Genomic DNA, 12,810 nt, shown 5'->3' with positions numbered 1-12,810 from the left:
ATCTAGGGCTGGATTCCCCAGGTGCCAGGACTGATCCAACTGAGAACAACATGGTCCTTATTTCCCCCAGGTCATTTCTGAGTTAGCTTGTTTCTTGGCTTTGGATTGAATTAGGCAGTTCATTTTATCCTTTGTACATTTTTCTCCTTTTTATCTTCAAATTGGTAAAGTACTGAAAAGGTGATGTGTTACTCTTATTTAAACTTTTTTTTTTTTCCCTCCAAATCTAGGTGGGGGCAGTAGCATTAGGTTCCAATCACTTTGCTTTAACCATTATAATTTAGGAGTTCCATCATGGTCTTGAGTATGTGGTCTTGTCTCTTATTAACTTAATATAAATGTATTGTCAGAGTATTGTCTTCAGTATTCAAATCCACTAATAATTATTTTTGCATTAATATTTCCTATAATAGAAAAAATATTACTCTTAATTTCAGATGAAAATTAAATTGTCTGAAGAATAATGGCATCAACTGATTTATCTTGCATCTCACTGTTTATCTATTCTAGTAAAAAATCAGTGACTATTAAATTTACTGCTGAGGCATAGGATTAAAAAGCAAAACTGTGATGCTGAACAAAGCATAGTATCAATGAGTATTAACCACAGCATGTCAAGAAAATATTATGCTCTCATCAACTTAATGTTAAAATTATTATCTTGTTAACTTCAATTACCATTTTTTTAAAAATTTTAAATAAAAACAAAATAAAAATTGTAATGCCAGAATATCATTTTAATTGACTTTTGCATGTAAAGTTGGCAGTGTGTTACAGTTTTTCCTGTTGTAAATGAGAAGGGTCTGGTATAAACCTGTGCATTTTTGTTTAATCCCAGCTCCATAGTGATTGATGAGAGATCTTTGGAGCCATACAGGAAGAGTGAATAATAATGAAACAAAACCCTTGTGTCAGCTCAAGCCAAAGGAGTCACAACATTAAATAGAAAAACCATAATTGTAGAAAAGACCATTTCCGTACACAGCTCAGAGAGAGCACTAGAAGGTTGGCACGTACACTGCTTCCAGAAGTAATGTTGCTCTAATACGCTTTCAACAGTTGCAGGAACTCTTAAGACAGTCTTTGAGGCCTGGCATATCTTTCCTTTGAGTTAAGCTCATGTCGTGCTGAAGCATGAAGTCACCCTAGAATGGAGGTTGTTGAGTACTGTTACTGCCTTGCTGTGGAATGTCCTACAGCCGTTAAAACTGTGTAGGCTACAGGGATCCTCATACAGTCAGATATGGCACTGTGAGCAAGGGCTGCGAATGCCCAAGGTATGCTAGGGCTGCTTCTGGATGCATAGAGTGCCTTTGAGCTCCCATCTCCACTCCTCCACACATGCCAGCTGTTGCCCTGATGGCAAACAGGGGCCATACGAACACTGCAGAGGTGCAGTCATTAAGTGCATGTCTTAGGGAATGAGAAACTCAGCTGTATGTTTGGAACTGCTTCTTGATAATTTTTGTAGGATAATAAACTGTATCACTTGGCCAGATGATCATTTATACGCATGTCACTTTATTAAGCACTGTAGGAGTGCCTTAAATGGCAGTAAGTTATATTTACACCCTTTCTAATAGCTCCTCTGTGCTGATAAAGGGATGTAAACTGGCCTCAGAGTAGGAGAAACTTGCAGAGTAGAGCTGTAAAACTCTGCCAACTGCTTCTCATTAGCATGAAGGCCTACATGTCTGCCTCTAGTGGAGCACAGCCATCTCTCAAGGGCACTGCAATTAGGCAGTGGGTCTGGCATGACATATTTCCACCTTTCTTCAGTTCCCAGAGCCTCTTTCTGGTCCTTGGAGAAGTTTTCTGTGTGCTGGGCTGAAGGAGCTGTGCTGTAAACCTGATCATTGAAACACTTCAGATTAGAAGCAAAAATAAAAAATAACCTCCCACCTTCAGTTGTAAAATACTTTTATTTCCAGATCCATCTAGTATTCCGTCTTCAGTGGGGGCTCACAGATGTGCTGGCATGGCCACAGGTGTCTCAGCCATTGTGGAAGGGACAGTGGAACTTGGGGCAAGGTGGAGCTGCCTAACGTAGTATTGCATCAGTGCTGTTTTGAAGATTTGCCAGTAGTTGAAAGTATGTTTGCTCCTTCTGTTTCATAGTCCTGTTTGCTGAGTATGGATGCCTTAAGAACAAGCTCTTGCCCCTTTGCTACTGGATGTCAGGATGCAGTAGAAGTTCTACCCAATCTTTTCACATTTGATTTTTTGTTAATGTCAGTGAAAAGGGGACAGTTTCCAAACCTGAATTCCCCCCCCTCCCCCCCCCATCTTCTCAAGTTTCTCAAGTTATGTTTAGAAACAGGAAGCTGTTTTGCATAAAGGTAAGATTGTGTTTTTAACAAGTAAAGTTGGTGTTAGACTGGCTAAATATACCCACACAGTCATACCCAGTGGGTAGTCCTGGCTATTTTTAGGCTTTATTTTTGCCTCTCTTTATTTATTTTTTTTAGTGACACCTCCACTCTACCTTCAGTTTCTAGTGAGGCACCGCTTCCTGAGCCTGTATGAAACTTGCAATTACAGAAGGAGTCAATCTTGTCAGGTGTCATTTATCATACATCGCGGAGGGCTGATTTCAGTGAAGGAAGAACAAAGCTTAATAAAAAGAGAGAGAGAAGCATTCTTTTAATAATTTGCCCTTTGCAACAGCAGACCCTTATCTGATCACCCACGCTCATCTGGTGCTGACGCTGTACTTGCTTCATTAGTACCAGCTATTTTTACACCTTTTGTGTCTTTTGAGGAACTGTGTGGGCCTGCTGGCTTGTAATGATTCACCGTCTCCAAGTGAACAGGGTGTCCTCAAGTCTTGCAGGAGGGGTAGGAAGAAAGAAGTAGGGGGAAAGAGTTCAGTTGGGTAAGCAAGTTGGTTAAATGCCTGAGGTGACATGAGTGCCAAAATATTGCAGTTTAGTTTAGTGAAAATAATTTATGTACTTTTGGTTTGCAGCAGAAGCTTTCAGATTAAGAGCTATGTAAAGGAGCATGTACTATTTAATCCACCTTAGTGTAACTTAGCAAAAATAAAGCCCTATGTACTTGTGTATATACTCTATCTTCATGTTGACTATATTTCCTTTTGTCAGTAGTGTACAAGTTCCATTTGATACATAAGAACCCAACAGACTTCAGGGTCAAATCTTTAGCTGATCTCATTCCCATTTCTGACACTGGAAAAGAGCTAAATTTGATGGAATGGATCAAGCATGATGCAGGGGGAGAACTCTGTAATGGTTGTTTGGAGGTTTCTGAAGCTGACCAGCAGTTGCTTTCCGTTTCTATACACCAGTAGCAGTGAATGTGGCCTCCTAAAAACCCTGCTGAGCTCTCTTTCAGCTGATGGCATTTTTTAAGGTTTTTGCTGTCCTTAAACTTCTGGGCAGGAGAGATTTGGTGCCCCGTTGTGACACTTTTGAGTACAGCGTCATGACTTTATCTTGCAGGCTTCCTTGGAGTTGTTTCAAAAGTTAGTACATATGAAACTTGGAGGAGCGGATTAAACTACAAGCCCCATAGTACTGCTCTCTTGTCTAACCTCAAGTGGTATCAAGTCATGAACCTGAACGGTCTTTCCCAGAAAAGCTGTGGTTTTTATTGTGTTGAGTCCTTAACAGAGCTGTCAGCTTGGACTGTGCCTCAAGTATCAACCTGTGCCATAACAGACACGTTACAAGTAGATTCAGGCAGTTTCGGTTGAAAACTTTCTCAGCACTGTTTACTCAAGAGAGTGGATGTCATATTAATAAACAGAATTGATACATGTTCTGTAGAAAGAAAGCTAACTGCACAGAATGAAATATCGTATGTTCCAAAAAAACACAGCATAAAATGTATGTAAATTTTGTTGAATTTTTTAAGAGGTGTTCTGATGCAATTGGATATTGTGCATGCTGACTTCCAACGCTTCATACAATAAAAAGAAGAAAGTACTGTAAAAAATGGCCAGAGTAACTTAAAAGAGCATTTTTAATTTTTTTTCTCCTGTTTAGCACCCTGAGGGTTTTAAGCAAAGCAGCATCCGTAAATGTGCAGGCTAGTTAATGTAAGTTGTATGACTGTTGCAGTGATCATAGTCTTTAGGCAGTGTTAAATGCTTAGATTCACTACTATAAAATGCCTGTACTGAGTCACTAGTCAAAACTGAACATTAGGGCTGCAGGATAGCAACTGCTGTGACACCTGTGGGATGTATAGAGCTTGGGGCTTAATATCTGATCTTAGCTGAATTTTGAAAGGCTTCACGATAGAAATAAAACTGCCACGAAGGGCCCCCATTCTACTTTGGGTTCATATAATTGAAAAAAAATCAGTAGGAGCACGCTACCAATGCTTTGTATGCATCTGTTTTTGTTTTGACATGTGGTTGACCACAGGGCTCAGTAAATAATAACAGGTTTTAAAATAAGTCCGTATAATAAGCTTAGTGTGAGTAAAAAACAAACACCAGATCAGGTACTATAAATGCCTTCATATGTAATTCTTCCAGGGGTGAGTGCGTCCCTCAGAGTCGGTGCCTTTGCCCATCCAAAGAAAGTGTTTGAAAGACCTTGATATTTTCGTGTTAAATGCAAGTGGCTTCTCCTGACACAGTATGAAAGAAGGCTTAGCTGTCTGCAAATTCTACAGCAGTTGCATAATTAGTATTGCATAACTTCTAACTGAAAAAAACCCCTCACTTCCCAGAAAATTCAGCGATATTTTCCCTCTACAGTGAAAATGCTAGGCCTGATATTTTTTATTTATATTTCTATTTGGTAGCACGGTATTAATTGCTTTGTCCATAAAAGTGATGCAATATTTACACAAATTGAGAATTTTTTCTTTTTCTTGGGGAAACTTGGGGAAAACCTTTGAGACACATTAGCAGGCTTTTACCAGCACTGGGCTCCTCTCCTCAGCTGCTGCTCAAGTCTGCAGTTCTTGTGTGAAAGTGAACACATGTCAAAATTTGCATGTAATTTCAGTTAGGAAAATTTTTGTATCTGACAACTTTATCTGAACTCTCCAGTGTCACTTCTTACTGTATATGGTATTTTTAAATCTAGAAATCTAGAAATGACTGCACAGCATGTGCGTACTGGAATGTTGCCTTTTATATGTACTTTATCTTCACAAGTGCTGTTAAATTCATAATTTGGTTAATCTGTCCTGTATTAATTCTCCATTCTGATTAACACATTTTCTTGCGCTGAATTAAGAATAAGGTCTTCATTCTCATTAATGTCACCAGCTCTTGCAAGTGCACATGCTTTATTGCAGTCTGGGTAGCCTCACATAGCATCATTGGTTTGTGTCTGAGTCTTTGCTTCTTGTAGCATTAAGGTGTTCAGCTATCTGGGACTTTGTAATGCCCACTTGTTTATGTAACGGTTTGAGGGCAACAGCAGGGCAAAAGCATTTTTCTGTTCTGCACTGCAGGCATGATGAAAAAGTTGTAATCCTACAAATAGTAATCAGAAACTATTTCACACTTTTCCAGCTTGGCATGGTACCCTCATTGTTCAATTGCTGTCGGTTGGAAGAAAGTGGGAGAGAGCTGATTTTCTGCTTCTTAAGAGAGCAGCTCAAGAATTACGAGCTCTTTTGTATCTTAGAACCTCTTCAGATAGTTATACATCATTTCTGTGTAGTTAGTAAATATTGTTTATTTACTACTTATCTCACCCCTGAGTGAAATTCATTCTTGTGCAGATTAAGCCCAGTGAGATTATGCATTGTATCTAACTTCAGTCATCATAATGTTATTCATGAGGACTTTGAATATCAGCAGATATTCAAAGAGATGTCAGCATCTCTTTCTGACAGTTCTCTGCATGGGAGCTGTTGTGGTGTGTCACTGTTCTGATTCAAAAACAAATGGGGGAAAAAAAGCAAAATGACAGTGCTATTTTGTGTTGCCTTCTGAATTTTAAATAATGCTGGAAGTTTGGGCTGTCAGATCTGCCATTTCTCTGCCATCACATTTGAAGTTCTACTTGGGAAACCATAGGTATTTTGCCCATCCGTTTTTGTTTCTTAACTTTATCTCCAAGGAATTAAGTAGCAGTGTGAACAGACTAGCAGTTTACATACTTCTTTTGTTTAGCTTCAAATCTGATTAATAACAATTGTTTGCTTCTGTGTTGAGATAGATTCAATATGTACACAGCCAGACAAGGTAACTTTTGTATGACACGTTGAAGTTGAAGCACCTCTGACAAAATGCCATGTGCTCATCAAGGTTAGGCAACCAGAAGCAGAATATTTACCTATTCTATTAAAAGCAGTGGTCTCAGAAAGATCAATTAGCTCCTAACCAACTGACAAGATTGTTTGTCCTGTAAGCTGTTTTGACAACTCTTTGATAGCAGTTATTTGTTCAAGGAGATGAACTGTGATTAGTTTGGGAACTTGTAAATATAAAAGAAGTGTTTAAGATGAATTTGGCTCCTGTATAGCTTTTTTTTTTTTTTTTTTCTCTCCCTGCCCTCCCCTACTCCCCCTTTTTTTTTTATAGTCATCCTGTGGAAATAAGTCTGTGTTCAGTTCAGGACTTTGGCAATGTGAAAGCTTTTTTTATACATTTTTTCCATCCGGTAGTAATGTGTACATTATGTATGATGCTGAAACAGGAAATAGCGATGTTCTTAAGTGAGCAATCTGTGTCATTACAGTGAAAAGGTCAGTGTTAAGGCATTTCTGCTGTAGGGTTCTTCTGTGGCTTCTCAAAATATACACTCAACTTGAAAAGTTTTTTTGGAGTGCCATTTTTCAATAGAAAGTGGCAATTTGAAATTACATTTGAGATACTTAACATAGCAATAAGTGAGTTCAGCTGTGCTCTGAGCATTTAGGACAAAAGCCAGCATCTCTTACAGAAAATCTGTTTTCTTACTAATATGTAATTGAAAATGTATTGCAGTGTGTATTATGAGCTTCTCTGTGGACATCTTAGAGGTGTTAGATTAGTTTATTTTCAGTTTGTAATAAATAACCTCAGATATTTAGTATGTAGGATGATAAAGTTTAAACCTAAGCAGTATCTGATTCTGTTTTTATGAGGAATAAGTCTGGCATTATGTCCTTGAATTTGATGCTCATTGATTCATATTAATACCAGGATAATGTAGAACAGCATTTGGCTCTTACTTTGACTTGCTGTTGAAATAATTTGTCTCCTGTTAGTCACTCCAACTCATATCTTATATATGGCCAAAGCACCCCGAAATCAAATGAAAGTCTCTTGCTTGATGCCTGAATTTTCAGTAAGGTAGCCACAGAAGGGTTATATAGCAATGTGAAGATGAGCAAGGTAAAGCCTTCATATGAATGAAATAATCAATGCTACTACAATTAACTAAAAAGTGCTATTGTATACCATTTCTCAACTTCGAGTATTACAGGATATTCCTTAAAATGGGAGCAAGATTTATTGCAAACACAAATCAGGATTTGAGATTTTATACTGCTTCTAGATTTACATACACAGATCCCGTCCCCTGGAGACAGCAAGTACCAGTGACACAGATTGTGTGTTCATAGAAACTTGAGAATATAAGCCTGAAATTAATGTGCAGTTTCATAGAGCCATGTATCCTGCACTTTATGGTTTTGTAACTGAACCTTCAGAGCCAGTCTCTTCAGCTCCTGAATTCTCAGGGAATTCATGAGCACGAGTATTTAGAAATGAAATTTAGAAATCTGACATAGAAATGAATAACAGGTTGTGCACTATAGTTTCTTTTCAAGCAATGTCAGTACAGTTTCTTTGAATATTTAATAATAAATTCACAGTGTACTTGCTGAGCAGTATTTTTTTTATTTTTAATAGTACTTTTAAATGATGTTTAACAAATATTGTAAATAGTCATTCACCTGCCCAAATTTAAAAATGTGTGTTATTCTAAATGTTTCAGGGTATTTTAAGAACTCTGTTTTTCTGTCTAATTTTGGAAAATGGCAATATATTCAATAAAATGCTGAAATCCAGAGGGCAGGCAGAATATCTGAGATGGAATTAAATGAACAAGTCAGAGTAGTGTCTTTAAGTGTGAAGAGGTAGTAGTGATTTCAATATAGAAAGTAGTAGATGAAAATAAATGCACCTAACCTGTTTTAAAAGGGCTGCCACGGAACTATGTGTGTAAATGTAAGTCTCATATTGCTGCAGCTAAAGTACAGGCATCTTTACATTCCTCAGTAAAGCAAGATTTTGCCAAGTGCCAGTGGTTGACAGAGGAATTTACAGTCATTCCTAGAGGTGTTTAAATTGACAGGTAGAAGGCAAGCTACAAAACCACAGTCAGAAGGGACCTCTGGCTAAGGATCTGAAAATATGAAGAGAATCTCTCTGGATAGCCTTTTTACAAAGCTGGGTAATAGAAGAAGTGTTTCTTTTTCCTTATCTTTTTAGTAAGTGCAAGTCGAAGACTGAAGAAAATGATTTTACATCTTGATGAGATTGTCAAGTGTGGTGTCAAACAGTATAAAAAAAACTAGTATTCAATTATCTTTACTTCATTTGTGCAAAATGTCAAAGTATACCCAAGACTGCAGTCCTTTTGTTACCTTGCTACACCGCACAAGAAAACTCAGCCCACAAATGAATTTGTAACCTTGTACAGAAAGATAAATGTGTATTTGTCTGGGTTTTTTTGGTCAAATCCTTTACTCAGAGATGCACACCTACTACTGGTGGAAAGCTCTTTTGCAGATTGAGCTCATTGTAACTTCACCTAGGTAGAAGAAACTACAAATCTGTATTCTGGTAGGGTTCCCAAGCCTTTACGTTTTAATCTTTTTTTCTTTTCTTTTCTTTTTTCTTCACCGCACTGTCCTTACCAGACAGCTCTGTGGGTATATCATTAGTGGAGCAGAAGGAAACATGGGATAGGATGGCAAGCCAAAGGCATGCTCTTCTTCTTCCCGAAAGGCCAAGTCAGTTTCATTCTCACTTGCAGGTGTGGAATAGCTCAGAGGTGGTCTGCTTCCTTTGTAAGGCTGACTGGCTGCTGGTCTCATCCCAGACATAAACTAAGCTTGGCTAATAAGGGTCTTGGCAGAGGTCTTTATGTGAGCATAGGGATTTTATAGGAGCCGCTGCAGAAGCTTGTCTCTACTAACTGGTGTCCTATAGAATATGAATTCCTCAGGGGCTAGTTACAGTGGTTTTAGGACAGCTTTGTGCTGGCTGAGATGGACAGGAAAGATTTAAAGTAAGGCTGGATCTGACCCTTACTCCTTACTCTAGAGTCAATATTTATTCTGTATGGTGCACTCAGGATTTAGCTGGGAAGACATAAGCTTCCAATTTGTTCACTTGCAAGAGCTGTAATATGAGCTACAAATTGAGAAGTAGTAAAAGTTGTATTTTGCCAAATTTTATTTTAAAGCTGTTTAGTGTAACCATTTTAATGATCTGGGGAAAAAAAAAAAAAAAAAGGAAAAAAGGCAAAGGAAGAATCCTGGAGCTGGAGCTCTGTAGCCAACCAGATCTGTGTCTGTTGTACTTAGCTCAGAGGCACATTAGGAACAGAAATGACAGAGCAATTCTCCTTCCTAGAAAGTTTTAAACGTCTTTATTTGGTTGGTCCATCTGACATAAATACAGTTCCCAGTTTCCCAGTAATGTCCTTGTGTTCAAAGTTGCAGAGAAGTGAAATGCCCTGGTTTGAGGCAGGCAGATAGTGCAGTCAGTGTGGTGGGAGATCTGGCCACTGGGCCACATTCCAATGGGAACCTGGCTTGGGCCAGTTCCAGGGAGGCCTTTGCAGCTGGTGGCAAACGATGTGCTCGGTGTAGCTCGTGCACGCTGTCTGATCCCCATAGGTGGGCTCCTCTCGGCCACTGCAGTGAAGCCAAACGGCACCAAAAAGCATTAAAGAAAATGTGCATTTTTATCATCCTTAGTTCACTACTTTTGTCCTTAGTTCACTACTCTCAAATATGAAATTTCTGAAATATAGAGAGCTTCTGTCTGTTGAAGAATATATTCGTGATGACGAGCAATACTGAAAAGTGTATTTACAGTGTTTTCCAAAGGAGACACATTAATCAGTTGAAATTTGGAAGACTCTTGTTGGCTTAAGTTAGTCTGTGGATGCAGGAAGATGAGATAAAAGTTTGACTGGAAAAAAAACAGACAGAATGCAAACTAGCTTTGCAGTGTGTTGGATTTCTCCAGTAAAACTTAGTCCTAGGAAAAAAAGAGAAATAATATTAAAACCATCTTTGACACAGGGTGGATAACAGTTCAAACCAAACCAGAAATGACTTTGTTGATTCTGGTAAAGGATTTATTTTCCCCAGGAGAAAGACGTTGGCCAAACTTAAGCCATCAATAATCCCTGTAATTAGTGTGTACCTGTTTCATAGTGTAGGTTGAAAAATCATACAGAATGTTCTGAAAATAGTAAGGATCACCAAATAACTTGAACTCTGAAACTGAACTGGAATTGATGGAAGTGTACTGGCATAATCTTTTGTTCAAATAAAACTCTTGCTGTCTTGTTTCTGTGATTGGCAGATTTATTCTCTGACTATGTTCTTGGCAGTGGGAGCATGGAAGTGAAAGGATGTTTCCATCTTCTAGAAATTTTTTCTTCACCATTTGCAAAATTGCCTAATAAGGAAAAAAGTACTTTTATTTGAAGATAGCTAGTAATTTTATGCTCTTTTTGCATAGGAACATTCCCCCTTGTCCTTTTTGATTGCTAGTGGGTGGCACAGTAGTGATTCTCTTCTCTCTGCATGGATGGGGCTTTAACTAATATCCATTTGTTCTTTGAAAATATTATTATGTAAAAGTATTAATCACTTATTGTGATTACAGAGAACTAAAATATCTTTTTACTTTTGATGAGTTTCTTATTTATCTTACTATTTTATCATCTGTTGGTTTTATTCAGTGGAGAAGGAATAAGTATTTTAGCTGTTTTTCTCACAGTCTTACCAGAGGTTATTATACTAACCCACATCCCTTCCTCTGCCACTAATAATACCTCAGGTATTTCTAAAGATCTCTTCTTAAAATAAATGAAAGTACTCTAGATTTTGACCTAAATAAAACCTCTGAAGAAAACTAATAAATATTGCTTTTGTTATCCAAATTGAACAAACATCCTTTTTTAACAAAACAAATTCTGTTTTTGAATTTGAAATTGGATTTGTTGAAAACTGCATGGGAGAATCCTCCTTGTACTGCAAGGGGGAACTGATCCTTCAGCCAAGCCAGACACCAGTCAGTTCTCCTTTTTTGGGTGTGGTCTTTTCTGTAATGCATCATCCTGCAGTCAGATGATGGTCAGACAGGTGGCAAATTACAGCAGGTACAGAAGTCTTTTCAATACGCACTTGGTTTGTAGGTTTCTCTTTTGAGGAGGCAGCCATATGTTCTTGAGCCGTCTCTCACTGATATTAACTGAATTGAGATACTGCATTTCACTACTTTTCTTGTACCTTCATGGTGACAACTTGGCTGGGATTTCATCCTGGTCCCTGAAACATTTAATGAGTACCCTGGAAGGCCTAAAAGTATTAGCTGGAAAGAGCTATTGAAAGGGGATTTGTCAATAGGATTCAGGGATAATCCAGGCTTAGCAAGGGTGTAGGAATGAAGAGTGACATTGGGCATCTCTATTTCTACAGATTCAAGAAGGTTAGAGTGCTCCAGTTTAGAAGCTGTCCTTAAAAGGCTCTTAAAAAGGTTCATGCCCATATTCTGCAAAAGGTACTGGCTCAGACCTCTGAGATGCAATATTTTTTCCAGGAGATGGATGAATGAAGTTTTCAGGCCTTTACTGTAAATAATAGAAAACTTTCTTCAGCGTTTATACTTAATATCAGTAATTTCTTATGATTGTATTTTTTTTTCTACAGGAAATCTGAAGATAGTCATGCCTATTAGCTGCCTACAAGATGCAGGTAATTGTTTTTACCAGAAAAAGGCATATATTTTCGTTCCCTCTGAGTTTTCCTGCACTTCTCTAGTATTTCTTCAAGCTCAATTCAGTTTTTCCACTGGAGGAATTAAAAATATTCCAGTATCTCTAATAATGTGTTGTTGGGTTTTTTTTAACCTTTTTTCTCACTTCTTCAAAATCTTGACTGTCTTTATAATTTCCACTGTTTCATCCATAAAATATCCTCTTCGGATAATATGGAAGCTTATGTTGTTCTTCAAAAATTCAAATGCTGTACTTGTCTGTGAAATTTATACTGCTGAGTTTTCTGCTTTGTAATAGAAACTTCGGAATCATATTGCATGTAAGCATAAAGCCTGCATACATAGCTAGATGGAAATGTTTCAGTGTGGAAACTTAAAAGACTGAAGTCACTTAAAAACAGTCACAGCTTGTTTCTCCAATGTGTGTTTTACCTCTAGTAAGACATTTTCACTAAAATTTAATATAATGGTCAGAAAATGAAGATGTGGAAAGGTATCAATACTACTGTGTTCAGAATACATAGTTGGTGTAGCTTTTGACTGATTAAAAGCAGTTAAAAAAAGGATCAACTCTTCCTTGTAAAATGAGCTACATGATCTAAGCTGAGAAGTAGTATCTCTCTTTAGCTGTCTTAAAAATTGGTGTATTATCCAAGGTAGTCAGGTAGAATTTCTGGCTAGGCAAGAGTTACAAACAGCATATCTAGAATGGATGGCCATATATATATTTATGTACACACATACACATCCCATATGTGTGAAGCACCCCTCATGATACAGAAAGATTATACCTCTAAAGTACTGTTTGCCTTCCCCTGACTTTGGAGGAAAGCCAGGCGGCTTTAAGTGCATATCTGGACTGTAGGTGA

General features: G+C 37.9%; 1 protein-coding gene across 2 annotated transcripts in view; it reads left to right on the top strand.

The window, feature by feature from the left end:
* The window catches only part of HIVEP2 (HIVEP zinc finger 2), a 96,529-nt gene that overhangs the window by 57,951 nt on the left and 25,768 nt on the right, over positions 1 to 12,810 (top strand). For both annotated transcript variants that reach the window (XM_042813379.1, XM_042813369.1), the window contains one exon: positions 11,875 to 11,919. The gene's annotated coding sequence lies outside the window, so the exon portion shown is untranslated. The remainder of the gene's footprint in view (positions 1 to 11,874; positions 11,920 to 12,810) is intronic.

This window comes from Centrocercus urophasianus, unplaced genomic scaffold (assembly GCF_019232065.1).
Source record: "Centrocercus urophasianus isolate 14NV4802_14NV808 unplaced genomic scaffold, USGS_Curo_1.0 seq_10, whole genome shotgun sequence".
Lineage (NCBI taxonomy): Eukaryota > Metazoa > Chordata > Aves > Galliformes > Phasianidae > Centrocercus > Centrocercus urophasianus.
This window is presented reverse-complemented; position numbering and strand designations above follow the sequence as displayed.